The 27,516-nt window shown below is 48.1% G+C and overlaps 1 protein-coding gene across 2 annotated transcripts in view; it reads left to right on the plus strand.

Moving 5' to 3' along the window:
* The first annotated feature begins 21,610 nt into the window (after positions 1–21,610).
* LOC141054901 (uncharacterized) overlaps positions 21,611–27,516 on the plus strand; it is a 95,043-nt gene continuing 89,137 nt past the window's right edge. Inside the window, exon 1 of one of the 2 annotated variants that reach the window (XM_073551799.1) lies at positions 21,611–21,800. The gene's annotated coding sequence lies outside the window, so the exon portion shown is untranslated. The remainder of the gene's footprint in view (positions 21,801–27,516) is intronic. The other variant, XM_073551800.1, reaches the window with a different exon arrangement.

The following is a 27,516-nucleotide window of genomic DNA, read 5'->3' on the forward strand; positions in this document are numbered from 1 at the left end:
TACACAACGCGCTGCCACCAGTCACGGTTACTTAATTCACAGTGTTAAATTAAGAGGGTCCGTGGCAAACCCCTTGAATTAGTAGCGATTATCTATCAAAGGCGTATAGTTCGATTCTTAGAGCATGGAGACAGATCTAAATAATTTCATTTATTTTCCGAAAGAGGACAGTGATTACAGATAAAAGTTGCTATAAAATTGAGACATAAAATATGTACAGTACAGGTATAAAATAAAAGTGGAGAAAACAAAGAGATTACACTCACAGTTCCATATTGTTCCTTAGGCAGACCATGCGGCTAAGGTGGGTGGAGGCGGAGCTGCACTTCTCCGCTCATTGGGGTCCTTCTAGCACGACGACTTGAGCTGTTCTGAGCTGGTTTGCCCAGGAAATGCCTTATAGACTTTCCTATGTGACATCACAGAGAGGTGCATTCTGGGTTGATCCCACCTCTCTTATCCAAGTTATGTTTTGGCTAAAAAACTTAGATTAGCTATAACTTTATGGGAGAAGCTGGTATGGACTCATCAGTGGTATCATGTTTCCCAGCGTAATGAGCCCATCAAGAAAACATCAAACATCTATGCGATATGACCGTCCATTTGGGCGCAAATCCTATCTCATGTTCTGGACAGGGTAGAACTTCGAAACATACGCGGTCTCGAAGCTGGGACCGCTCAGGTTACAAAAATATGATTTTCATATCTCTAGGGTATTTGGTTCTTATGGTATAGTCTCTCATAGTTTTATTCGTTTCAAACAAAGAAGTTTTTCCCGCTCTGAAGAGGAGAGAAGGCAAATGGTGTGAGGAAGATGGTCTAGCTAATTAACATTCCTGCTCTTCCAGAGGAAGTGGCAGGGTTGATAAAACCTGGGGGGAAGGAATTCCTACTACTGAGAGTTTACAATGTCCTAGGATGGAGGATTTGTTAGCACATTGCAACAGAAAACATATCTTGCAGACATGGTACATCACAAGGGGGTGGCACTGCTCTGTGTGTGTGTGAAGGGAGGAGGAATGAAGCTGCAGAGCTAGCAGCCTGGATTGTCATATCTGCCGGATCTTTCTGGAAAGTTACAACAGAAAACATCATATTTTGTGGACAAAACCCCATACCTCACAGACATTGTACATCACAGGGATGAAGAGCGCGCCATCTATAATGTGTATATTATGTAGAATTACTATACAGGGATGAAGAGCGCGCCATCTATAATGTGTATATTATGTAGAATTACTATACAGGGATGACGAGCGCGCCATCTATAATGTGTGTATTATGTAGAATTACTATACAGGGATGAAGAGCGCACCATCTATAATGTGTATATTATGTAGAATTACTATACAGGGATGAAGAGCGCGCTATCTATAATGTGTATATTATGTGGAATTACTATACAGGGATGAAGAGCGCGCCATCTATAATGTGTATATTATGTAGAATTACTATACAGGGATGAAGAGAGCGCCATCTATAATGTGTATATTGTGTAGGATTACTATACAGGAATGAAGAGCGCGCCATCTATAATGTGTATATTATGTAGAATTACTATACAGGGATGAAGAGCGAGCCATCTATAATGTGTATATTATGTAGAATTACTATTCAGGGATGAAGAGCGCGCCGTCTATAATGTGTATATCATGTAGAATTACTATACAGGGATGAAGAGCGCGCCATCTATAATGTGTATATTATGTAGAATTACTATACAGGGATGAAGAGCGCGCCATCAATAATATGTATATTATGTAGAATTACTATACAGGGATGAAGAGCGCGCCATCTATAATGTGTATATTATGTAGAATTACTATACAGGGATGAAGAGCGCGCCATCTATAATGTGTATATTATGTAGAATTACTATACAGGAATGAAGAGCGCGCCGTCTATAATGTGTATATTATGTAGAATTACTATACAGGAATGAAGAGCGTGCCGTCTATAATGTGTATATCATGTAGAATTACTATACAGGGATGAAGAGCACGCCATCTATAATGTGTATATTATGTAGAATTACTATACAGGGATGAAGAGAGCGCCATCTATAATGTGTGTATTATGTAGAATTACTATACAGGGATGAAGAGCGCGCCATCAATAATATGTATATTATGTAGAATTACTATACAGGGATGAAGAGCGCGCCATCTATAATGTGTATATTATGTAGAATTACTATACAGGGATGAAGAGCGCGCCATCTATAATGTGTATATTATGTAGAATTACTATACAGGGATGAAGAGAGCGCCATCTATAATGTGTGTATTATGTAGAATTACTATACAGGGATGAAGAGCGCGCCATCAATAATATGTATATTATGTAGAATTACTATACAGGGATGAAGAGCGCGCCATCTATAATGTGTATATTATGTAGAATTACTATACAGGGATGAAGAGAGCGCCATCTATAATGTGTATATTATGTAGAATTACTATACAGGGATGAAGAGCGCGCCATCAATAATATGTATATTATGCAGAATTACTATACAGGGATGAAGAGCGCGCCATCTATAATGTGTATATTATGTAGAATTACTATACAGGGATGAAGAGCGCGCCATCTATAATGTGTATATTATGTAGTATTACTATACAGGAATGAAGAGCGTGCCATCTATAATGTGTATATTATGTAGAATTACTATACAGGAATGAAGAGCGTGCCATCTATAATGTGTATATTATGTAGAATTACTGTACAGGGATGAAGAGCGCGCCATCTATAATGTGTATATTATATAGAATTACTATACAGGAATGAAGAGCGCGTCATCTATAATGTGTATATTATGTAGAATTACTATACAGGGATGAAGAGCGCGCCATCTATAATGTGTATATTATGTAGTATTACTATACAGGAATGAAGAGCGCGCCATCTAAAATGTGTATATTATTTAGAGTTACTATACAGTAATTGTAATCCTAAAGTATATATGATTTTGCTGGAACCTTCTAGAATCTCCCATTGCTACTCGACTGATGAGAAAATCTGCCTGTCACAGCTATCTGCCGGCTTGCAGCTCTGTGAAACCTGAAACTTCAGTGAAGAATCTTCTCTCCGCCTTCTTTTCCCCCCTCCCTGCACAGCCAGAAAAAGGATTTCTTTTGTTCTCTAGACATGTGCTTGGACCAGTATGAGTAATATTAAAAGAAGCTCTATGGCAAGAACCATACACCACAGAGATATAATAATCATATCCCTGCGTAGGACACGAGACCGATGTTCTGATCCCTAATTTTCACGGTTCTCGCACTCCCAGAAATGGAGATATGGATTATTCCCAAATGGAGAGTCCTAATTACTGCATGGTTGGTTTTGTTTTATTGTTTTCAACGAACTACAACAAATGATACCATCTGCGTGTTTATACGAGCTTTCCTCGTCGTGATATAGTTAGTATAAGTTTTTAGTTAAATTGCAACTTAGAGAAAAGGGGGCTGAACTTCCCCATCCAGCTCCTTCGGTAATGTCACACAGCAGAGGCCATAAGGCATGCCAAGGTACATACCAGGCAATTGTGCTGGAGATTCCATGCTGAAAGGATCACCAGATGTCTGGAGATGAATGGTTGATGCCCCTCCCCCCAGCCACATGAGTTGCCTAGAGAGCATTGAGCAAATGTAGGTGTTAATCTCTGTTTTTAATCCTTGTTATTTTATATTTGCAAGGTACATATTTAATGTCTCAACTTTGTAATAACTTTTTATCTATGTAATCACTGCCCGACTTTGGGGAATAAATCGTAAAGTTATCAGTCTGTCAACATGCTCTAAGAAACGAACTTTAGCACCTTTAATATAATCGCTACTAGTTTGGGGGTTTGCTACAGACCCTCTTAATTAACTCATTGATTAAGTGAATCGTAGCTGGTGGCAGCGAAGTGTGATTTGGACCCCTGGTACTGCTGGCTGTGATGGAAAGGGACTTTATAAGCTAATTGGGTGGCTGTGGCCAGAGCGTTTATAATTCCGTCACTGCAGCGTGCCGGGTGGCCAGACCTCATTGAAGCAGCTGGCCGGTGACCAATTATCCTAGGTGTAGTTCCCTGACTGAACTGAGGGTAAGGCGGGGCGCCGGAGAGCTGCGAGTTCCAAAGTGGAACTGAGAAAGTGGGATATCCATAAATCCCCGCAGTTCTTGGAAGGTGGTTAGCAGTGGTGGGGCATCCAAAATAACCCCCCTGCGATAAATTGTTAGGGCAAGACTAGCTTGCTGTATTTTTGTCATATGATGCCAGTGGTGGGATAACTAAGATAAGCCCCCACTGTGCCTCTGATAGCCGTGTGCCGGCAGTGCGTCGCATTCCCCTGTCCGTCACATACTGGTGTCAGCGGTGGGATCGTGACATATTGGTGGCAGAGCGGTGGGATAATCATAGAGCATTAGTGATCTGGTTTGAGCAATCATCCCTCTCACTAAAAACCTGCACGGTTCCAGCGGGAATCCTGCGTCATAGGTTTTGGAGAACAGACTCTGTGGTTACTAGTCCTGAGACAATTTTGTGTACTTGCGAGTATCCCCTTCCTTCTTTGTTTTTCTTTCTTATCTTTTATTTGGCAACCAAGGCGGCAAAAGGAGAACGCAGCTACACACAGCAGACAAAGGAAGTTCTTGCTGGGTTATGCACGTACCAAGGCCTTGACGCCGCAAACAAAAACAGAGCCCAACTGATCGCGGCTCTGGTGCAGCTGGACAACACTCAGAGCCCAGCGGGCGCGGAAGCCGGCCCCAGCCAAGGTGGCGCTGCAGCTGAAGTCCAACCACCGTACGCCGGCCCCACATGCAACCAGGTCAGGCTGGACCCCTGCCTGCAAGCGGCCCTGCCGAAGACCGTGATGGACGTCTGAAGCTGATCCAGCAAGCTCAGGAGAGAGCAGAGCAGCGAGCCGAGCGGGAGGCGGAGAGAGCCGAGTGGGAGGCGGAGAGAGCTGAGTGCCAAGCACAAGCCCAGAGAGCCCATGAACTTGAGATGCTCCGGCAAGGGGAACATCCTCCATAGCCCGCAGCAGTGAGCCCAGCAGCGCCCAGAGTCCTAAACCCCGGCCAGAGCATTTTCCCGTGATGGAAAAGGACGGGGACTTGGACACGTTTCTGCGAGCATTTGAGAAAGCCTGCAGACAGTACCAGCTACCTAGTGAACAATGGGCCAGGTACTTGACCCCAGGGCTTAAAGGCAAAGCTCTGGAGGCGTTTGCTTCTCTTCCGCCAGAAGAAGACAACAACTATGACTCCATAAAGCAGGCTCTGATTGCCAAATACTGGCTGACACCCGAGGTATACCGAAAGAAGTTCTGGAACCTCCAACGTGGCCCACACGATAGCTATAGCGATGTGGCGCAAGGACACAGGACCCACTTTGACCAGTGGATTCGTGGACTGTCAGTTAACACCTTTGAGCTGCTATGGGACCTGATGATCAAAGACCAGTTCCTGCATCTCTGCCCAGCTGAGGATCGACAGTTCGTCCTGGAACGCGAAGCAACGAACGCGGACAAAGCGGAGCAGATCGCCGACATCTATAATGCCAACCGGAAGCCAGAGACGTGGAGGCCAGTCACTACCAGCTGGAGAGGGGGTAAGCCTGCAACCAACCCCTGTGCCCCAGCTAGCCATCCCTCCGGTAGCCCTGTCCCTGTTGCCAAAACCAGGTCTACTACTGACAGTCGCAAGTGTTTCAACTGTGATCGGACTGGTCACATCAGTTTCACCTGTCCGGAAAGGCCGAAGAACCCCCCCAGCCAAGGCCTCTGGGCCCAACGCCTCTGTTCTTTTGGTGGGAGGTGTGGTTGGGGGGATTGACGACAACGTTCAACCCATCCAGGTGGGAGCCCGTCTTGCTAAAGGCCTCAAGGACATCGGGGCTGAACGAACCCTCATCCGTCCTGGAGTGGCGGCCCCTGAAGAGTATGTTGAGGGGAAAACCCTGACTGTCAACAGGATCGGGGTACCCGCTGTACCTTGCCAGTAGCTCGGGTATTCCTTGATTGGGGTGCTGGGAGCGGGGTGAGGGAAGTGGGAGTGTCTGAAAACCTGCCCACTGATGTTTTATTGGGTCCTGATTTGGGGAGGATGGTTGCATACTACGTCCCTGACACCCCTCCCCAATCTGATAATAAGGGTTACGTTAACCTTGATGATGATAATGACGATGGGAAACTGAATGTGTTACCTGCTAATGGATCTCTGAGGGGCCTATAATCTAATCCGCATTCGTTCCGGAGACGAGTGGAAGACCGCTTTCAATAACCGAGATATGAATATTTGGTCATGCCCTTCTGCCTGTGCAATGCACCCGCAGTGTTCCAGGAGTTCGTCAAGGATGTGTTTCGAGATCTTCTCTACTCCTGTGTAGTGCTGTATTTGGACATCCTTGTGTTTTCCTCGGACCTGGCTACCCAGAGAAAAGATGTCCGCCAAGTCTTACTACGTTTAAGAGAACATCATCTCTATGCCAAACTTGAGAAGTGCGCCTTCGAGCAGTCCTCCCTGCCGTTCTCGGGTTATATAATTTCTGACTCTGGCCTACGTATGGACCCTGAAAAAGTATCCGCCATGCTCAAATGGCCGCGTCCCCAGGGAATCAAGGCGATCCAGCGATTCCTTGGTTTCGCTCATTCAAAAAGGGGAAGAAGGTGGACCCAGGCAACTATAGGCCGGTGAGTCTGACTTCTATACCAGGAAAGATCTTTGAACAAATTATTAAACAACATGTATGTCAGTACCTGGATAAGAATGAAGTGATTAAACAGAGTCAGCATGGGTTTGTAACTAATAAGTCATGTCAGGCTAACTTAATTTCCTTCTATGACGGAATCACTGATTGGGTGGATCAAGGAAATGCTGTAGATATAGTATATCTTGACTTCAGCAAAGCATTTGACAAAGTATCTCATACAATCCTTATTGAAAAAATGACTAAGTATGGAATGGACAAGGCAACTGTTAGGTGGATTCATAACTGGCTTAGTGATCGGACCCAGAGAGTGGTCGTAAATGGCTGCACATCCAGTTGGAAGAATGTCTCAAGTGGGGTACCACAGGGCTCTGTCCTGGGCTCTGTATTGTTCAACATCTTTATCAACGATTTAGATGAAGGAATTGAGGGTAAACTGATTAAATTTGCTGATGACACAAAGCTAGGAGGGATAGCTAATACTAGAGAAGAGAGAGAGAGGATTCAAAAAGATATAAATAAATGGGAGAAGTGGGCAGCAACTAACAGAATGGTTTTTAACAGGGAAAAATGCAAAGTACTACATCTGGGCAATTAAAAAAGCATATACAGAATGGGAGGAATAGGCCTAAGCAACAGCACATGTGAAAAAGTTTTGGGTATACTAATAGATCACAGACTGAATATGAGTCAACAGTGTGATGCAGCAGCAAAAAAGCAAATGCAATTCTAGGATGTATTAACAGAAGCATACAGTCTAGATCACGTGAAGTCATTATTTCCCTCTACTCCTCTTTGGTCAGACTTCATCTGGAATATTGTGTCCAGGTTTGGGCACCACATTTTAAAAAAGACATCAACAAACTGGAGCAAGTTCAGAAAAGAGCAACCAGAATGGTGACCGGTCTGCAAACCCTGTCTTATAAGGAAAGGTTGCAGGATTTGGGATTGTTTAGTTTGCAAAAGAGAAGACTGAGAGGAGACTTAATAGCTGCCTACAAATATCTAAAGGGCTGTCACATTGTAGAAGGATCAACTTTATTCTCATTTGCACAAGGAAAGACTAGAAGCAATGGGATGAAACTGAATGGGAGGAGACACAGATTAGATATTAGAAAAAACTTTTTGACAGTTAGAGTGATCAATGAGTGGAACAAGCTGCCACGAGAAGTGGTGAGTTCTCCTTCAATGGAAGTCTTCAAACAGAGGCTGGGCAGACATCTGACTGGGATGATTTAGCGAATCCTGCTTTGAGCAGGGGGTTGGACCAGATGGCCCAGGAGGTCCCTTCCAACTCTACGATTCTATGATTCTAATTACTACCGGCAGTTTATCCCACACTTTTCTACTTTGACCGCTCCTATCTCCGCCTTAACCCGTAAGGGAGCTAACTCTCACCTCTGGTCCCCGGAAGCCGAAAATGCCTTTCAAACCTTGAGACAAGCTTTCCCTACAGCGCCCGTACTCCATCGTCCTGAAGTTAACAAACCCTTTATCTTCGAGGTAGATGCATCTGCCATTGGACCCGGGGCGGTTCTTTCCCAGAGATCTTCCTCCGGTCGACTGGTCACCTGCAGTTTCTTTTCTAAGATGTTCTCCACCGCAGAGAGAAACTACGCCATTGGTGACAGGGAGCTGCTCGCCATCAAATTGGCCTTGGAAGAGTGGCGGTATCTTCTGGAGGGAGCTGTGCTTCCATTTAAAATTTCACCGACCACAAGAACCTGGCATACATCCAGTCAGCACAGAGACTTAATCCCCGGCAAGCCAGGTGGTCGTTATTCTTTGCCCGGTTCGATTTTGAGCTTCATTTCCGTCCCGGTGACATGAATCTCAAAGCAAATGCTTTATAAAGGTCCTTTCTGGTCTCTGATAATGAGGAAGAGCCATCACACATTATAGACCCCAGTAAAGTCATCGTAGTCGCCCCCAATAGCTTGACTTCGTTGCAGCCGGTAAGACATTTGTGCAAGAAAGCGAGAGGAAGCGAGTGTTACGCTGGGGTCATGCCTCCAAGCTAGCTGGCCATGTGGGCCTCAAGAAAACGCTCCTTCTCATCTCTCGTTTCTATTGGTGGCCATCTCTTCCTCAAGATGTCTGAAGTTTTATCGCCTCCTGCCCGTCGTGTGCCAGAAGCAAAGTCCCTCGGTACCTACCCTCTGGACTCTTACTCCCGCTTCCGGTTCCTTCGGCCCCCTGGCAGCATGTCGCAATGGACTTTATTACTGTTCTGCCTCGGTCTTCAGGCCACACCGTCATCTTGGTCGTGATGGATCGATTTTCCAAGGTGGCCCATTTTATTGCACTGCCAGGTTTACCCTCTGCTCCTGAGTTGGCGAGGATCTTCGTCACCCATGTTTTCCAGATTTACGGCTTCCCCAAGCACATCGTTTCCGACAGAGGGGTTCAGTTCACCTCGCGGTTTTGGAGAGCCCTTTGCAGAATGATGGAAGTAACGTTGGACTTCTCTTCCTACCATCCCCAGACCAACGGCCAGGCAGAACGTACAAATCAGATCCTTGTAACTTATCTCCGGCATTTTTCCAACGCCCACCATAACGACTGGTCCAGCTTGCTCCCGTGGGCCGAATTCACCTACAATAACCACACAAGTGAATCCTCCTCCAAGTCACCCTTCTTTATTGTCTACGGGCAATATCCTGGTGTTCCTCTGCCGGTACCTCCTGTCTCGGGTGTGCCGGTGGTCGATCTTCTGACCAAGGAGTTCTCCAGGGTCTGGTAGGAGACCAAAACCGCGCTTAAAACGAGCTCAAGGCAGGATCAAGAGACATGCTGATAAAAAATGCCTGGATTCTCCACTGTACCAACCCGGAGATAAAGTATGGCTGTCTTCAAAATTTGTCCGTCTGAAGCAACCCTCGTATAAACTAGGTCCTCGGTACATAGGTCCGTTTGAGGTCTTAGCTCGTATCAATGATGTGGCCTACAAGTAAAAACTTCACGTCTCGCTACGGATTCCTAATTCCTTCCATGCTTCCCTCTTAATGCCTGTCATACTTAACCGCTTTCATCCTTCCACTGGTTGCTCGCCTCCGCCTGTGCCTGCACAGGATGTCTTTGAAGTTAAAGACATTCTCGCTATTAAAAGATCAAGAGGTAAGACTCTCTTCCTAATCGATTGGAAGGGATTCAATCTGGAGGAGAGATCTTGGGAGCCCCGGGAAAACATCCAGGCTCCTCGCATTCTAGCCAGATTCCTTTCCGGTCTTAAGAAGAGGGGGCGTAAGGAGGGGGGTACTGTCACGCCTACCTCCTGTTCCATGGCTCCCGCTCTCCCTGCGGCTTCTGCGGCCGCTGCTCTGGCCGCCTCTGCCACAGCTCCCGCTGTCCCTGCTCCTGCGGCCGCTGCTCTGGCTGCCTCTGCCGCAGCTACTCCTGTCACAGCGCCGGCGGCGCCTGCCGCCTCCCGTGTCTCCGTGCTGCCCAGGGCTCCCCAGCTCTCTCGGCCCGCCCCCACTGCAGGCGCCTGTCAATCAGCGTCCTCCCTTCCAGTCCTGCGGCCGGTCTCTGTACCCTGTCAGGTACGCAGGCGCACATCAAGGCACGCCTCTCCCAGAGTCGCCCTATCCCTTGACCTCCATGATGCTGGTGCACCCTGACCCAGAAGTCCCGCAGCGTGCCCTATATCAGGCAGCCTCACCCCATGCTCTGAGCCTATCAGTTGTGGTTCACGCTTGATCTCGGGTCCACGCTCTCCTGCGTTCCCCTCTGTGTCTGCGCTTTGTACCTTTCCTGGTCCTCCGCTTGTTCTCCACTTGTGACCTCCCTGTGTTCCCTTCAAGGTCCGATCCGATCCAGCTTGTGTCCGCCTGTTCCAGCGTCTCTCCCAGAGCCCATTCCTGCCTCCTCCCTTGCCGTCTACCTCTGTCCCTGCGGCTACAGCAGTCTCCCCTGTGGTCGTCGCCATCTCCCCTCTGCCAGCCAGTACTATTCCCCGCCTGTGTTTCCCTCCGGCTGTTCCCAGGTATCAGCTTCCGTGGCGATAGGGGCAGACCCAGGGGAGACTAACGCTCCCTGTATAGGGGGTGGTGCACCTGGCCAGCTCGCCTGAGGGAGGTTCGTCGTCGCGGTCCTGAGGGTTCAACTCCCGGAGCACTCCAGTCTCACAGCTCCCTTGGTGGCCCTCACCAAGAAAGGAGCAAATCCCAAGTTATGGTCAGAACCTGTCTCCAAGGCCTTCTCCATTAAACAAGAAATGACCTGGAAACCATCTGCAGAGACTTTGAAGACTTAGGCAAGAAAGTGAAAGAACTGGGAGCCCAGGTGGTCTTCTCTTCCATCCTCCCAGTGGATGGCCATGGAACAAGGAGGTGGAATAAGATTCTGCAGGTGAACAACTGGCTACGTCGATGGTGCCGTCAGCAACGATTTGGATTTATGGATCACGGAGTGAATTACCTTTGCGATGGACTACTTGCTAGAGATGGGGTGCACCTTACGAAGACTGGAAAACATGTATTTGGAAGTCGCCTTGCTACACTTGCAAGGAGAGCTTTAAACTAGAAGAACATGGGAAGGGAAGCAAAAGACCAGAAAAAGCCATACACCTGACAAATGCTATTGAGAACTCTGCTATTAGAAGTGGAAAGGAAGAACAAAGACAAAAGAATCTAATTAATAAAAATATTGGAGAAAGAGAAACCAATCACGAACTAAAATGTTTCTATACTAATGCACAAAGCATGGGCAACAAACAAGGAGAATTGGAACTACTAACACAGGAAAAGAAATATGATGTCATTGGAATCACTGAAACTTGGTGGGACAATACACATGATTGGAATACAAGACTAGAAGGATACAACTTATCTGCAAGAAACAGACTTGATAAACGAGGAGGAGGTGTCGCATTGTATGTTAGAAACACGTATATCTGCACAGAGATTGAAGCTTCAGAGACTGGGAGTTCTGTGGAAACTGTTTGGGTAAGAATACAAGGACAGAACAATGGAAAGGACACCATTGTAGGCATTTACTACAGGCCGCCTGTGCAAGCTGAAGATATGGATGAACTCTTTATGAATCAAATGGCCAAGTTCTCCAAAAAATATGACATAGTTGTGATGGGAGATTTCAACTATCCAGACATTTGTTGGGAATCTCTCTCAGGCAAAACTAACAGGTCAAGGAAATTCTTATCCTCTCTTGCTGACAACTTTATCTTCCAAAAGGTAGGGGAGAAAACAAGGGGAACTGCTACCTTGGATCTAATCCTTATAAACAGGGAGGAAATGGTTGAGGAGGTAAAAGTGGCTGGGACCCTAGGAGGTAGCGACCATGTTATTTTAGAATTTTGGATAACTAGAGGAGGAAGACCTGTGAAGACTCAGACGTCAAGGTTAGATTTCAGAAAGGCAGATTTTAAGGGATTCAGAGAGAGAATTGGAGGGATCCAATGGCTGGATATCCTTAAAGACAAAAATGTCCAGGGAGGATGGGAAATCTTGAAAAATGAAATTCTCAAAGCACAATTGTTAACAATTCCGAAAAGAGGGAAGAATAGGAAGCATTTAAGGAAACCAGGATGGATGAACACAGAACTTAAGCACATGCTAAAAAGGAAGAAAAAAATGTTTATAAAATGGAAAGAGGGAGGCATATCTAAAGAAGAATATAATGCTGTCTGCAGAACCTGCAGGGCACAAATCAGATTATCTAAAGCGGACAATGAATTGAGGCTTGCAAGAGATGTCAAAAGCAATAATAAAGGATTTTGGGGATATGTCAAAAGTAAAAGGAAAGTCAAAGATGCTATAGGATTTTTACAGGACGAAAATGATGAAATGGTAAGATAGGATGTTGAGAAGGCCGAACTTTTAAATTCCTATTTTGCATCTGTTTTTTCAAAGAAAGGAAATGTAACATCAACTGTTCTTCACTGTCCTATTAAGGGAATAGAAAAATCCAGGATATCTATAAACAGAAAGATAGTGAGGAAACACTTAGCTAACCTAAATGAATTCAAGTTTCCAGGTCCAGATGAATTACACCCCAGAGTACTGAAGGAGATAGCAGAAGAAATTTTTGAACCCCTCTCCATAATCTTTGAAAATTCTTGGAGAACAGGAGAAGTCCCAGAAGACTGGAGAAGAGCAAATGTTGTTCCTATCTTCAAAAAGGGGAGGAAGGTGGACCCAGGCAACTATAGGCCGGTGAGTCTGACTTCTATACCAGGAAAGATCTTTGAACAAATTATTAAACAACATGTATGTCAGTACCTGGATAAGAATGAAGTGATTAAACAGAGTCAGCATGGGTTTGGAACTAATAAGTCATGTCAGACTAACTTAATTTCCTTCTATGATGGAATCACTGATTGGGTGGATCAAGGAAATGCTGTAGATATAGTATATCTTGACTTCAGCAAAGGTTTTGACAAAGTATCTCATACAATCCTTATTGAAAAAATGACTAAGTATGGAATGGACAAGGCAACTGTTAGGTGGATTCATAATTGGCTTAGTGATCGGACCCAAAGAGTGGTCGTAAATGGCTGCACATCCAGTTGGAAGAATGTCTCAAGTGGGATAGCACAGGGCTCTGTCCTGGGCCCTGTATTGTTCAACATCTTTATCAATGATTTAGATGAAGGAATTGAGGGTAAACTCATTAAATTTGCTGATGACACAAAGCTAGGAGGGATAGCTAATACTAGAGAAGAGAGAGAGAGGATTCAAAAAGATATAAATAAACTGGAGAAGTGGGCAGCAACTAACAGAATGGTTTTTAACAGGGAAAAATGCAAAGTACTACATCTGGGCAATAAAAATGAAAAAAGCATATACAGAATGGGAGAAGTAGGGCTAAGCAACAGCACATGTGAAAAAGACTTGGGTATACTAATAGATCACAGACTGAATATGAGTCAACAGTGTCATGCAGCAGCAAAAAAGGCAAATGCAATTCTAGGATGTATTAACAGAAGCATACAGTCTAGATCACGTGAAGTCATTATTTCCCTCTACTCCTCTTTGGTCAGACCTCATCTGGAATATTGTGTCCAGTTTTGGGCACCACATTTTAAAAAAGACATCAACAAACTGGAGCAAGTTCAGAAAATAGCGACCAGAATGGTGACCGGTCTGCAAACCCTGTCTTATGAGGAAAGGTTGCAGGATTTGGGAATGTTTAGTTTGCAAAAGAGAAGACTGAGAGGAGACTTAATAGCTGTTTACAAATATCTCAAGGGCTGTCACATTGTAGAAGGATCAACTTTATTCTCATTTGCACAAGGAAAGACTAGAAGCAATGGGATGAAACTGAATGGGAGGAGACACAGATTAGATATTAGAAAAAGCTTTTTGACAGTTAGAGTGATCAATGAGTGGAACAAGCTGCCACGAGAAGTGGTGAGTTCTCCTTCAATGGAAGTCTTCAAACAGAGGCTGGACAGACATCTGACTGGGATGATTTAGCGAATCCTGCTTTGAGCAGGGGGTTGGACCAGATGGCCCAGTAGGTCCCTTCCAACTCTACGATTCTATGATTCTAAGTCCCATTTCACTAGCGCTCCCATTCTACATCGCCCCGATGTAGATAAACCCTTAAACCCTTCATTCTGGAGGTACTGGAGTGGTCCTGTTCCAGAAGGACACACAAGGTCGGAAGCACCCATGCTTATTTTTCCCCAAGACCTTCACACTAGTGGAGAGGAATTATTCCATCGGGGACAGGGAGTTGCTAGCGATGAAGTTGGCCTTTTCGGAGTGGAGAAACCTCCTGGAGGGGGCTCGCCACCCTTTCCAGGTGTTCACTGACCATAAGAACTTGGTATATTTGCAGACGGCCCAGTGGCTGAACTCTCGCCAGGCCAGATGGTCCCTATTCTTCTCCCGGTTCCACTTTACCCTACATTTTCTCTCCGGGGAGAACGTCCAAGCCGCTGCTCTCTCCCGCTCCGTGGTGTCATCGGAGGAGGAGCCTCGGCTAATTGTCCCTTCCGAGAGCCTGAGGACCATGGCTCGAGTTGCTCTTGAGTCTCTACCACCGGGCAAGACATTTGTCCCTGTGACCGGAGGTCCTCTCTTGGGCTCACTCTTCCAGGGTGGGTGGACATTTTGGGACAAAACGGACCTCTGAGCTTCTGGCGAGGATGTACTGGTGGCCGCATATGGCCCGTGATGTCAGGGACTATATTCGGGTGTGTCTCCTGCGCCTAGAATACGTCCCCTCGGCAACGGCCCGCTGGGCTACTTTACCCTCTGCCGGTAGCGAACAGGCCCTGGGAGATGGTCGGTATGGATTTTATGGTGGGACTGCCCAAGTCCAGTGGCAGCATGGGTCATTTGGGTTGTCACCGACCATTTCTCTAAGATGGTGCACCTGGTGCCTCTTTACTGGTTACCTTCTGCACGGGGCCTGGCGGCGTTGTTCATTAAGCATGTCTTCCGCCTGCACGGTATGCCAGACAAGATTGTCAGCGACCGGGGTCCCCAGTTCGCGTCTCATTTTTGGAGAGAGTTATGACACCTGCTCAGTATTTAGCTGAATATCTCCTCGGCCTATCACCCCTAGACGAACGGGTTGGTACAGAGGGCCAATCAGACCCTGGTCACATATCTTCGACATTTTGTCTCAGCCAGACAGGATGACTGGGCATCCTTGCTGCCGTGGGCGGAGTTAGCTTTCAACAACGCTGTGGCTGATTCCACTGGTCAGACCCCATTCCTCCTTAATTACGGCCAGCATCCGCGCATTCCTGTGCCCATGCCTGTGTTTTCCACCGACTCCAGGGTGGCAGACTGGGCAGTGGAGGCACGTGACATTTGGGACCGCACTCAGGATGCCATATGGGCCTCCAAGGAGAGAATGAGGTCTTACGCTGACGCACACTGGCGCCCCGCTCCCACCTTTGCTCGTGGCGACTTGGTGTGGCTCTCCGCTTATAACATCAGGTTGCGGGTTGAGCCCTCTACGTTCGCGCCTCGCTTTATAGGTCTCTTAAAGGTCCTTGAGCAAGTTAACCCTGTGGTGTACCGTCTGGCCCTTCCTCCACACCTGGGTATCACGGACACCTTCCACGTGTCTCTCCTTAAGCCCGTTCACTTGTCCCGATTTTCTGAGTCATCTACCGGGACATCAAGCTTGTCCTTGGACGAATACGAGGTGAATTCCATCGGGGGGGTGTAAGGTGGTACATGGCAAAAGGTATTAACTGGTTGACTGGACGGGTCAGATGATAGGACCTGGGAGCCTGTGGAGAATATTCGTGTTCCCCTGCTCATTGCGGCCTTTGAGCGCAGCGAGGACAGGAGGGAGGGGGCCGTTGGATGGGGGGTAAAGTTAGGCTTTGGATTCCGACCTCTGCACAGGAGGAACCCCCAGCTTTGCCTTCTGTGGTCTCCCATTCAGTCCCGACCACAGAGGAGGCTGATCAGCAAAGGCGTCGTTTCCGGCGTCTTGCTCAAGCTAGTGCAGTCAGGTTGGTTGCTGCTGCCACCTTCGGTGCCGCTTTAGCAATCCGCACTAGCCAGCAGCAAGCAGCTCCAGAGGATAAGTCCTTTTTGCAGCCTACTGAGCATGCCCGTGGGACGACCTTTCATTGGAGGTCAGAGGTTACATGCTCAGGTCCTCAAGCAGCTCGGATTGGACCATCAGGAAGGTCCTGGAAGGACGCTGCTATAAAAGGTTCGCATGGCCACTCGGCCATGCGCTAATATAGACTCTAATGGTTGTGTGTGTGATGACGGATGTATGAGACTGGTGATTGACTCATGAAACCCCTACCCTCACTTATGTATGAGTTATGGTTTAGGGAGCTAGAGTCAGCGCCAGCAGTGCCATAATCTATGTGCCACAGAGCATCCCACTCTCCGCACGAGAGTTAGCCCCAGATAGCGTCAGTCAGCACAAGGCACCACTGGACTGCATGTGCAGCAGCATTCCTTGCAGCGGCACTGTGCGCAAGTCAAGCGCTTACCTCCCCGCTCTGGGTGGTTAGTGCCATCCGCTGAACCGGTGCAGTGTGCACGTGGTGCGGTTATACTATTTAGTTCAGGCATCGCAGTTGCGGTGTCGAACGCTAAAGGGGCTCTAACCCTGTGTCCTTGGGGCAGAGTCCTGTGTCTCTTAACTAGTGTTCACCTTGCCGAGCCCTGTGAGGTTACCAGGCTCCGGCACTTGTGTTCTGCGGCTCTGTGCAGTAACAGAGTTCACTCCTGTACACGCCGGGTCAGCGGTTACCCCGCCGGTGTTCAGTCTGGGCTCGCCCTTACCGAGCAGCAGTATACCATCTCTGCACTGTGGACTCCGGGTTGCAAATGCACCTTATTATTATATTTTATTTGGTGTGTTCCGCCAACCCTAACACTGTGTATGTGTAGGGATATGATGAAGAGGAGCTGTGTGGGGGAAATATAACAGAGAGGAGCTGTGTGGGTGGGAATGTGACGGAGTGGAGCTGTGTGTGGGAGAGATATATCAGCGATGAGCTCTGTGTGTGGGGGGGTATATGACGGAGAGGAGCCGTGCGTGTTAGTTTCATTGAGAGCAACCTAGGAAAATGCTCCAGCACAAGTATTGAGAGGGGTTAATAAGTCATGTTTAGTGCTAGGTTGATTGAACAGCTATAGAGTGGGAGGAGTCCAGAGGATAAATACACAGCCTCAGGGCTCATACCCATATGTGTGAAAAAAGTTCCGATATCAGGACCAAAAAACAGACGATTGTCATGTGAGAACAATCCGATTTACATCCATTTTCAATACGATTTTGACATGAGCCTTTACATAGAGAATTTCTCTGTCATTACACATCGTTTTCAAAGAAAATATTCTTCAAAACAAACACACACATTATATATATATTAGCTGAAGAGCCCAGCGCTGCCCGGGCATAGTAACTAACTGTGGTTAGTTATAGCAAATTATAATTATCCTCCATCCCATAGTCCCGTGCCCATATACCCATCATACATATCCTCCATCCCATAGTCGAGTGCTCATATACCCATCACACATCCTCCATCCCATAGTCCCGTGCCCATATACCCATCATACATATCCTCCATCCCATAGTCGAGTGCTCATATACCCATCACACATCCTCCATCCCATAGTCCCGTGCCCATATACCCATCATACATATCATCCATCCCATAGTCCCATGCCCATATACCCATCATACATATCATCCATCCCATAGTCCCATGCCCATATACCCGTCATATATATTCGCCATCCCATAGTCCCGTGCCCATATACCCGTCATACATATCCTCCATCCCATAGTCCAGTGGCCATATACCTGTCATACATATCCTCCATCCCATAGTCCAGTGCCCATATACCCATCACACATCCTCCATCCCATAGTCAACCATTATGACATCATGAGGGGCGGGGCTTGATACACACATTTTTTCCCCAGTATGTAGATAGGGGCAAAATTGTTTGGTGAATTGGAACGCGTGGGGTTAAAATTTTGCCTCACAACATAGCCTATGACGCTCTCGGGGTCCAGACGTGTGACTGTGCCAAATTTTGCGGCTGTAGCTGCGACGGTGCGGATGCCAATCCCGGACATACTCACATGCACACACTTGAGCTTTATATAATATATACATATATATATACACAGTTGTGGCCAAAAGTATTGACACCCCTGCAATTCTGTCAGATAATACTCAGTTTCTTCCTGAAAATGATTGCAAACACAAATTCTTTGGTATTATTATCTTCATTTAATTTGTCTTAAATGAAAAAACACAAAAATAATTGTCCTAAAGCCAAATTGGATATAATTCCACAGCAAACATAAAAAAGAGGGTGGACAAAAGTATTGGCACTGTTCGAAAAATCATGTGATGCTTCTCTAATTTGTGTAAGTAACAGCACCTGTAACTTACCTGTGGCACCTAACAGGTGTTGGCAATAACTAAATCACACTTGCAGCCAGTTGACATGGATTAAAGTTGACTCCACCTCTGTCCTGTGTCCTTGTGTGTACCACACTGAGCATGGAGAAAAGAAAGAAGACCAAAGAACTGTCTGAGGACTTGAGAAACCAAATTGTGAGGAAGCATGAGCAATCTCAAGGCTACAAGTCCATCTCCAAAGACCTGAATGTTCCTGTATCTACTGTGCACAGTGTCATCAAGAAGTGTAAAGCCCATGGCACTGTGGCTAACCTCCCTAGATGTGGACGGAAAAGAAAAATTGACAAGAGATTTCAATGCAAGATTGTGCGGATGTTGGATAAAGAACCTCGACTAACATCCAAACAAGTTCAAGCTGCCCTGCAGTCCGAGGGTACAACAGTGTCAACCCGTACTATCCGTCGGCGTCTGAATGAAAAGGGACTGTATGGTAGGAGACCCAGGAAGACCCCACTTCTTACCCCGAGACATAAAAAAGCCAGGCTGGAGTTTGCCAAAACTTACCTGAAAAAGCCTAAAACGTTTTGGAAGAATGTTCTCTGGTCAGATGAGACAAAAGTAGAGCTTTTTGGGCAAAGGCATCAACATAGAGTTTATAGGAGAAAAAAAGAGGCATTCAAAGAAAAAAACACGGTCCCTACAGTCAAACATGGCGGAGGTTCCCTGATGTTTTGGGGTTGCTTTGCTGCCTCTGGCACTGGACTGCTTGACCGTGTGCATGGAATTATGAAGTCTGAAGACTACCAACAAATTTTGCAGCATAATGTAGGGCCGAGTGTGAGAAAGCTGGGTCTCCCTCAGAGGTCATGGGTCTTCCAGCAGGACAATGACCCAAAGCACACTTCAAAAAGCGCTAGAAAATGGTTTGAGAGAAAGCACTGGAGACTTCTAAGGTGGCCAGCAATGAGTCCAGACCTGAATCCCATAGAACACCTGTGGAGAGATCTAAAAATGGCAGTTTGGAGAAGGCACCCTTCTAATATCAGGGACCTGGAGCAGTTTGCCAAAGAAGAATGGTCTAAAATTCCAGCAGAGCATTGTAAGAAACTCATTGATGGTTACCGGAAGCGGTTGGTCGCAGTTATTGTGGCTAAAGGTTGTGCAACCAAGTATTAGGCTGAGGGTGCCAATACTTTTGTCTGGCCCATTTTTGGAGTTTTGTGTGAAATGATCAATGTTTTGCTTTTTGCTTCATTCTCTTTTGTGTTTTTTCACTTAAGAAAAATTAAATGAAGATAATAATAACAAAGAATTTGTGTTTGCAATCATTTTCAGGAAGAAACTGAGTATTAGCTGACAGAATTGCAGGGGTGTCAATACTTTTGGCCACAACTGTATATATCTATTTAAAAAAAGTACAGAGCAGCACTATAAAAAGACAATGAGTCCGGGTGCAAAAAGAAGCCCCCCCCAGGCAAGTACCAAACCTTGTATCCATAGATCCAAAAAAAAATAGCAGCAGCACACCGTATTGAGTGAAATGGAGCAATTTTATTTTCGCCCACAATGGCGACGTTCCGGTCCTGAGTGCAGACATTTTTCAAGCAATGGGTATGTGCAAATGCTGAACATTAATAATGTAGGGTGCATGGCACTGAAGTATCAACAATAATACAAAAATGAGCGTGACTTATTACCATGCATAGTGCACAAAAAGTGCAGGATATTATGTATACAAATATATATCATATGAAGTGCGGGGCATATCATGTAACCATACGAAGCGGAATATAAAGTGCTTAAAGCACTGACAATAATAGTGCAGGTGCAAAGCATCCAACTTGATTAAAAACATAATCCATGGCTTACCCCATATAACATGAAATACATGTGTGTGCCAGCATCCTGCGCAGGTCAGGAAACAGAGCGAAAGTGCTGCTCCGCGCCTGCGCGGTGACGATCAGAAGGAACCAGGCGCCTGCGCAGTGACGATCAGAAGGAACCAGGCGCCTGCGCAGTGACGATCAGAAGGAACCAGGCGCCTGCGCGGTGACGATCAGAAGGAACCAGGCGCCTGCGCAGTGAAGATCAGAAGGAACCAGGCGCCTGCGCAGTGACGATCAGAAGGAACCAGGCGCCTGCGCAGTGACGATCAGAAGGAACCAGGCGCCTGCGCAGGGACGATCAGAAGGAACCAGGCGCCTGCGCAGTGAAAATATGAATATGACAGTTAGAGTGATCAATGAGTGGAACAGGCTGCCACGAGAAGTGGTGAGTTCTCCTTCAATGGAAGTCTTCAAACAGAGGCTGGACAGACATCTGTCTGGGATGATTTAGCGAATCCTGCGTTGAGCAGGGGGTTGGACCAGATGGCCCAGGAGGTCCCTTCCAACTCTACCATTCTATGAATAAAGAAATGTTACCACGCTTCTGAATAAGAATAGTGCGCCGTGAAACAAGAATCCATGTAATAAATCCAAAAAAATGTTTTCAGCCTCAGTAGTGTATATAACAACACTCGGCACAAAGAATTCTTTTCAAAAGTATCTAGAAGCCAACGAGGAGGAGCCAATAATAGAGAAAGGAATATAAGGGACGAGGGACAGACCCAAAAGTGTGAGAACACGGGCTGGTACCCCACACAGAGAAACGGGGGAGACACCAACCTCACAGCGAGGCCTCATGTCTCCTCCCCAAATTCACCAGGGGGTAACAGTCCCTCATCATGGCACTGATCCAACTCAGCAGCAACACAGCCCGCCACACCACTGAGCCCCGCCCCTGATCACATGACCGTGACGTCACCACAGGTCCTTAACCCATTACACCACTGAGCCCCGCCCCTAATCACATGATCATAGGTCCATCATCCCACAAGGCTGCTGAGCTCCGCCCCCAGATCACATGACCGTGACGTCACCGCAGGTCCTTAACCCATTACACCACTGAGCCCCGCCCCTAATCACATGATCGTGACGTCACCACAGGTCCTTAACCCATTACACCACTGAGCCCCGCCCCTGATCACATGATCGTGACGTCACCACAGGTCCATCATCCCACAAGGCTGCTGAGCTCCGCCCCCAGATCACATGACCGTGACGTCACCGCAGGTCCTTCACATCATCCACCGCTACAGATTAGTCTTGGAAAAGAGAAAATCTCATCATCTCCTAAATATCAACTAATCTACAGAGAACTGCGGGAGCCAGCACAGTACTGAGCGTGTACCAGCACCTGAGCGACGGCAGCACCGAGGTGAGGAGCCAGAGACCGCGGGACAGGATCCGTCATCACTGACGTCTTGTAGATGTGATCGGAGCCTTAGTAACAGGATCCATCGGTCGTGGTCGGTGACGTCTTGTAGGTGTGATCGGAGCCTTAGTTACAGGATCCATCGGTCGTGGTCGGTGACGTGTTGTAGATGTGATCGGAGCCTTAGTTACAGGATCCATCGGTCGTGGTCGGTGACGTCTTGTAGATGTGATCGGAGCCTTAGTTACAGGATCCATCGGTCGTGGTCGGTGACGTCTTGTAGGTGTGATCGGAGCCTTAGTTACAGGATCCATCGGTCGTGGTCGGTGACGTGTTGTAGATGTGATCGGAGCCTTAGTTACAGGATCCATCGGTCGTGGTCGGTGACGTCTTGTAGATGTGATCGGAGCCTTAGTTACAGGATCCATCGGTCGTGGTCGGTGTCGTCTTGTAGATGTGATCGGAGCCTTAGTTACAGGATCCATCGGTCGTGGTCGGTGACGTCTTGTAGATGTGATCGGAGCCTTAGTGACAGGATCCATCGGTCGTGGTCGGTGACGTCTTGTAGATGTGATCGGAGCCTTAGTTACAGGATCCATCGGTCGTGGTCGGTGACGTCTTGTAGATGTGATCGGAGCCTTAGTGACAGGATCCATCGGTCGTGGTCGGTGACGTCTTGTAGATGTGATCGGAGCCTTAGTTACAGGATCCATCGGTCGTGGTCGGTGACGTCTTGTAGATGTGATCGGAGCCTCAGTTACAGGATCCATCGGTCGTGGTCGGTGACGTCTTGTAGATGTGATCGGAGCCTTAGTTACAGGATCCATCGGTCGTGGTCGGTGACGTCTTGTAGATGTGATCGGAGCCTTAGTTACAGGATCCATCGGTCGTGGTCGGTGACGTCTTGTAGATGTGATCGGAGCCTTAGTTACAGGATCCATCGGTCGTGGTCGGTGACGTCTTGTAAATGTGATCGGAGCCTTAGTGACAGGATCCATCGGTCGTGGTCGGTGACGTCTTGTAGATGTGATCGGAGCCTTAGTTACAGGATCCATCGGTCGTGGTCGGTGACGTCTTGTAGATGTGATCGGAGCCTCAGTTACAGGATCCATCGGTCGTGGTCGGTGACGTCTTGTAGATGTGATCGGAGCCTTAGTTACAGGATCCATCGGTCGTGGTCGGTGACGTCTTGTAGATGTGATCGGAGCCTTAGTGACAGGATCCATCGGTCGTGGTCGGTGACGTCTTGTAGATGTGATCGGAGCCTTAGTTACAGGATCCATCGGTCGTGGTCGGTGACGTCTTGTAGATGTGATCGGAGCCTTAGTTACAGGATCCATCGGTCGTGGTCGGTGACGTCTTGTAGATGTGATCGGAGCCTTAGTTACAGGATCCATCGGTCGTGGTCGGTGACGTCTTGTAGATGTGATCGGAGCCTTAGTGACAGGATCCATCGGTCGTGGTCGGTGACGTCTTGTAGATGTGATCGGAGCCTTAGTTACAGGATCCATCGGTCGTGGTCGGTGACGTCTTGTAGATGTGATCGGAGCCTCAGTTACAGGATCCATCGGTCGTGGTCGGTGACGTCTTGTAGATGTGATCGGAGCCTTAGTTACAGGATCCATCGGTCGTGGTCGGTGACGTCTTGTAGATGTGATCGGAGCCTTAGTTACAGGATCCATCGGTCGTGGTCGGTGACGTCTTGTAGATGTGATCGGAGCCTTAGTGACAGGATCCATCGGTCGTGGTCGGTGACGTCTTGTAGATGTGATCGGAGCCTTAGTAACAGGATCCATCGGTCGTGGTCGGTGACGTCTTGTAGATGTGATCGGAGCCTTAGTTACAGGATCCATCGGTCGTGGTCGGTGACGTCTTGTAGATGTGATCGGAGCCTTAGTTACAGGATCCATCGGTCGTGGTCGGTGACGTCTTGTAGATGTGATCGGAGCCTTAGTTACAGGATCCATCGGTCGTGGTCGGTGACGTCTTGTAGATGTGATCGGAGCCTTAGTGACAGGATCCATCGGTCGTGGTCGGTGACGTCTTGTAGATGTGATCGGAGCCTTAGTTACAGGATCCATCGGTCGTGGTCGGTGACGTCTTGTAGATGTGATCGGAGCCTTAGTTACAGGATCCATCGGTCGTGGTCGGTGACGTCTTGTAGATGTGATCGGAGCCTTAGTTACAGGATCCATCGGTCGTGGTCGGTGACGTCTTGTAGATGTGATCGGAGCCTTAGTTACAGGATCCATCGGTCGTGGTCGGTGACGTCTTGTAGATGTGATCGGAGCCTTAGTTACAGGATCCATCGGTCGTGGTCGGTGACGTCTTGTAGATGTGATCGGAGCCTTAGTGACAGGATCCATCGGTCGTGGTCGGTGACGTCTTGTAGATGTGATCGGAGCCTTAGTTACAGGATCCATCGGTCGTGGTCGGTGACGTCTTGTAGATGTGATCGGAGCCTTAGTTACAGGATCCATCGGTCGTGGTCGGTGACGTCTTGTAGATGTGATCGGAGCCTTAGTTACAGGATCCATCGGTCGTGGTCGGTGACGTCTTGTAGATGTGATCGGAGCCTTAGTGACAGGATCCATCGGTCGTGGTCGGTGACGTCTTGTAGATGTGATCGGAGCCTTAGTGACAGGATCCATCGGTCGTGGTCGGTGACGTCTTGTAGATGTGATCGGAGCCTCAGTTACAGGATCCATCGGTCGTGGTCGGTGACGTCTTGTAGATGTGATCGGAGCCTTAGTTACAGGATCCATCGGTCGTGGTCGGTGACGTCTTGTAGATGTGATCGGAGCCTTAGTTACAGGATCCATCGGTCGTGGTCGGTGACGTCTTGTAGATGTGATCGGAGCCTCAGTTACAGGATCCATCGGTCGTGGTCGGTGACGTCTTGTAGATGTGATCGGAGCCTTAGTTACAGGATCCATCGGTCGTGGTCGGTGACGTCTTGTAGATGTGATCGGAGCCTTAGTTACAGGATCCATCGGTCGTGGTCGGTGACGTCTTGTAGATGTGATCGGAGCCTTAGTTACAGGATCCATCGGTCGTGGTCGGTGACGTCTTGTAGATGTGATCGGAGCCTTAGTGACAGGATCCATCGGTCGTGGTCGGTGACGTCTTGTAGATGTGATCGGAGCCTTAGTGACAGGATCCATCGGTCGTGGTCGGTGACGTCTTGTAGATGTGATCGGAGCCTTAGTTACAGGATCCATCGGTCGTGGTCGGTGACGTCTTGTAGATGTGATCGGAGCCTTAGTTACAGGATCCATCGGTCGTGGTCGGTGACGTCTTGTAGATGTGATCGGAGCCTTAGTTACAGGATCCATCGGTCGTGGTCGGTGACGTCTTGTAGATGTGATCGGAGCCTTAGTTACAGGATCCATCGGTCGTGGTCGGTGACGTCTTGTAGATGTGATCGGAGCCTCAGTTACAGGATCCATCGGTCGTGGTCGGTGACGTCTTGTAGATGTGATCGGAGCCTCAGTTACAGGATCCATCGGTCGTGGTCGGTGACGTCTTGTAGATGTGATCGGAGCCTCAGTTACAGGATCCATCGGTCGTGGTCGGTGACGTCTTGTAGATGTGATCGGAGCCTTAGTTACAGGATCCATCGGTCGTGGTCGTTGTCGTCTTGTAGATGTGATCGGAGCCTCAGTTACAGGATCCATCGGTCGTGGTCGGTGACGTCTTGTAGATGTGATCGGAGCCTTAGTTACAGGATCCATCGGTCGTGGTCGGTGACGCCTTGTAGATGTGATCGGAGCCTCAGTTACAGGATCCATCGGTCGTGGTCGGTGACGTCTTGTAGATGTGATCGGAGCCTTAGTTACAGGATCCATCGGTCGTGGTCGTTGTCGTCTTGTAGATGTGATCGGAGCCTCAGTTACAGGATCCATCTGTCGTGGTCGGTGACGTCTTGTAGATGTGATCGGAGCCTTAGTTACAGGATCCATCGGTCGTGGTCGGTGACGTCTTGTAGATGTGATCGGAGCCTTAGTTACAGGATCCATCGGTCGTGGTCGTTGTCGTCTTGTAGATGTGATCGGAGCCTCAGTTACAGGATCCATCGGTCGTGGTCGGTGACGTCTTGTAGATGTGATCGGGGCCTTAGTTACAGGATCCATCGGTCGTGGTCGGTGACGTCTTGTAGATGTGATCGGAGCCTTAGTTACAGGATCCATCGGTCGTGGTCGGTGACGTCTTGTAGATGTGATCGGAGCCTTAGTTACAGGATCCATCGGTCGTGGTCGGTGACGTCTTGTAGATGTGATCGGAGCCTTAGTTACAGGATCCATCGGTCGTGGTCGGTGACGTCTTGTAGATGTGATCGGAGCCTTAGTGACAGGATACATCGGTCGTGGTCGGTGACGTCTTGTAGATGTGATCGGAGCCTCAGTTACAGGATCCATCGGTCGTGGTCGGTGTCGTCTTGTAGATGTGATCGGAGCCTTAGTTACAGGATCCATCGGTCGTGGTCGGTGTCGTCTTGTAGATGTGATCGGAGCCTCAGTTACAGGATCCATCGGTCGTGGTCGGTGACGTCTTGTAGATGTGATCGGAGCCTTAGTTACAGGATCCATCGGTCGTGGTCGGTGACTTCTTGTAGATGTGATCGGAGCCTTAGTTACAGGATCCATCGGTCGTGGTCGGTGACGTCTTGTAGATGTGATCGGAGCCTCAGTTACAGGATCCATCGGTCGTGGTCGGTGTCGTCTTGTAGATGTGATCGGAGCCTTAGTTACAGGATCCATCGGTCGTGGTCGGTGACGTCTTGTAGATGTGATCGGAGCCTCAGTTACAGGATCCATCGGTCGTGGTCGGTGACGTCTTGTAGATGTGATCGGAGCCTTAGTTACAGGATCCATCGGTCGTGGTCGGTGACGTCTTGTAGATGTGATCGGAGCCTTAGTTACAGGATCCATCGGTCGTGGTCGGTGACGTCTTGTAGATGTGATCGGAGCCTCATTTACAGGATCCATCGGTCGTGGTCGGTGTCGTCTTGTAGATGTGATCGGAGCCTTAGTTACAGGATCCATCGGTCGTGGTCGGTGTCGTCTTGTAGATGTGATCGGAGCCTCAGTTACAGGATCCATCGGTCGTGGTCGGTGACGTCTTGTAGATGTGATCGGAGCCTTAGTTACAGGATCCATCGGTCGTGGTCGGTGTCGTCTTGTAGATGTGATCGGAGCTTTAGTTACAGGATCCATCGGTCGTGATCGGTGTCGTCTTGTAGATGTGATCGGAGCCTTAGTTACAGGATCCATCGGTCGTGGTCGGTGTCGTCTTGTAGATGTGATCGGAGCCTTAGTTACAGGATCCATCGGTCGTGGTCGGTGTCGTCTTGTAGATGTGATCGGAGCCTTAGTTACAGGATCCATCGGTCGTGGTCGGTGACGTCTTGTAGATGTGATCGGAGCCTTAGTGACAGGATCCATCGATCGTGGTCGGTGACGTCTTGTAGGTGTGATCGGAGCCTTAGTTACAGGATCCATCGGTCGTGGTCGGTGACGTCTTGTGGATGTGATCGGAGCCTTAGTTACAGGATCCATCGGTCGTGGTCGGTGACGTCTTGTGGATGTGATCGGAGCCTTAGTTACAGGATCCATCGGTCGTGGTCGGTGACGTCTTGTAGATGTGATCGGAGCCTCAGTTACAGGATCCATCGGTCGTGGTCGGTGACGTCTTGTAGATGTGATCGGAGCCTTAGTGA

This window comes from Dendrobates tinctorius, unplaced genomic scaffold (assembly GCF_039654945.1).
Source record: "Dendrobates tinctorius isolate UK_male_01 unplaced genomic scaffold, ASM3965494v1 ptg000180l, whole genome shotgun sequence".
Lineage (NCBI taxonomy): Eukaryota > Metazoa > Chordata > Amphibia > Anura > Dendrobatidae > Dendrobates > Dendrobates tinctorius.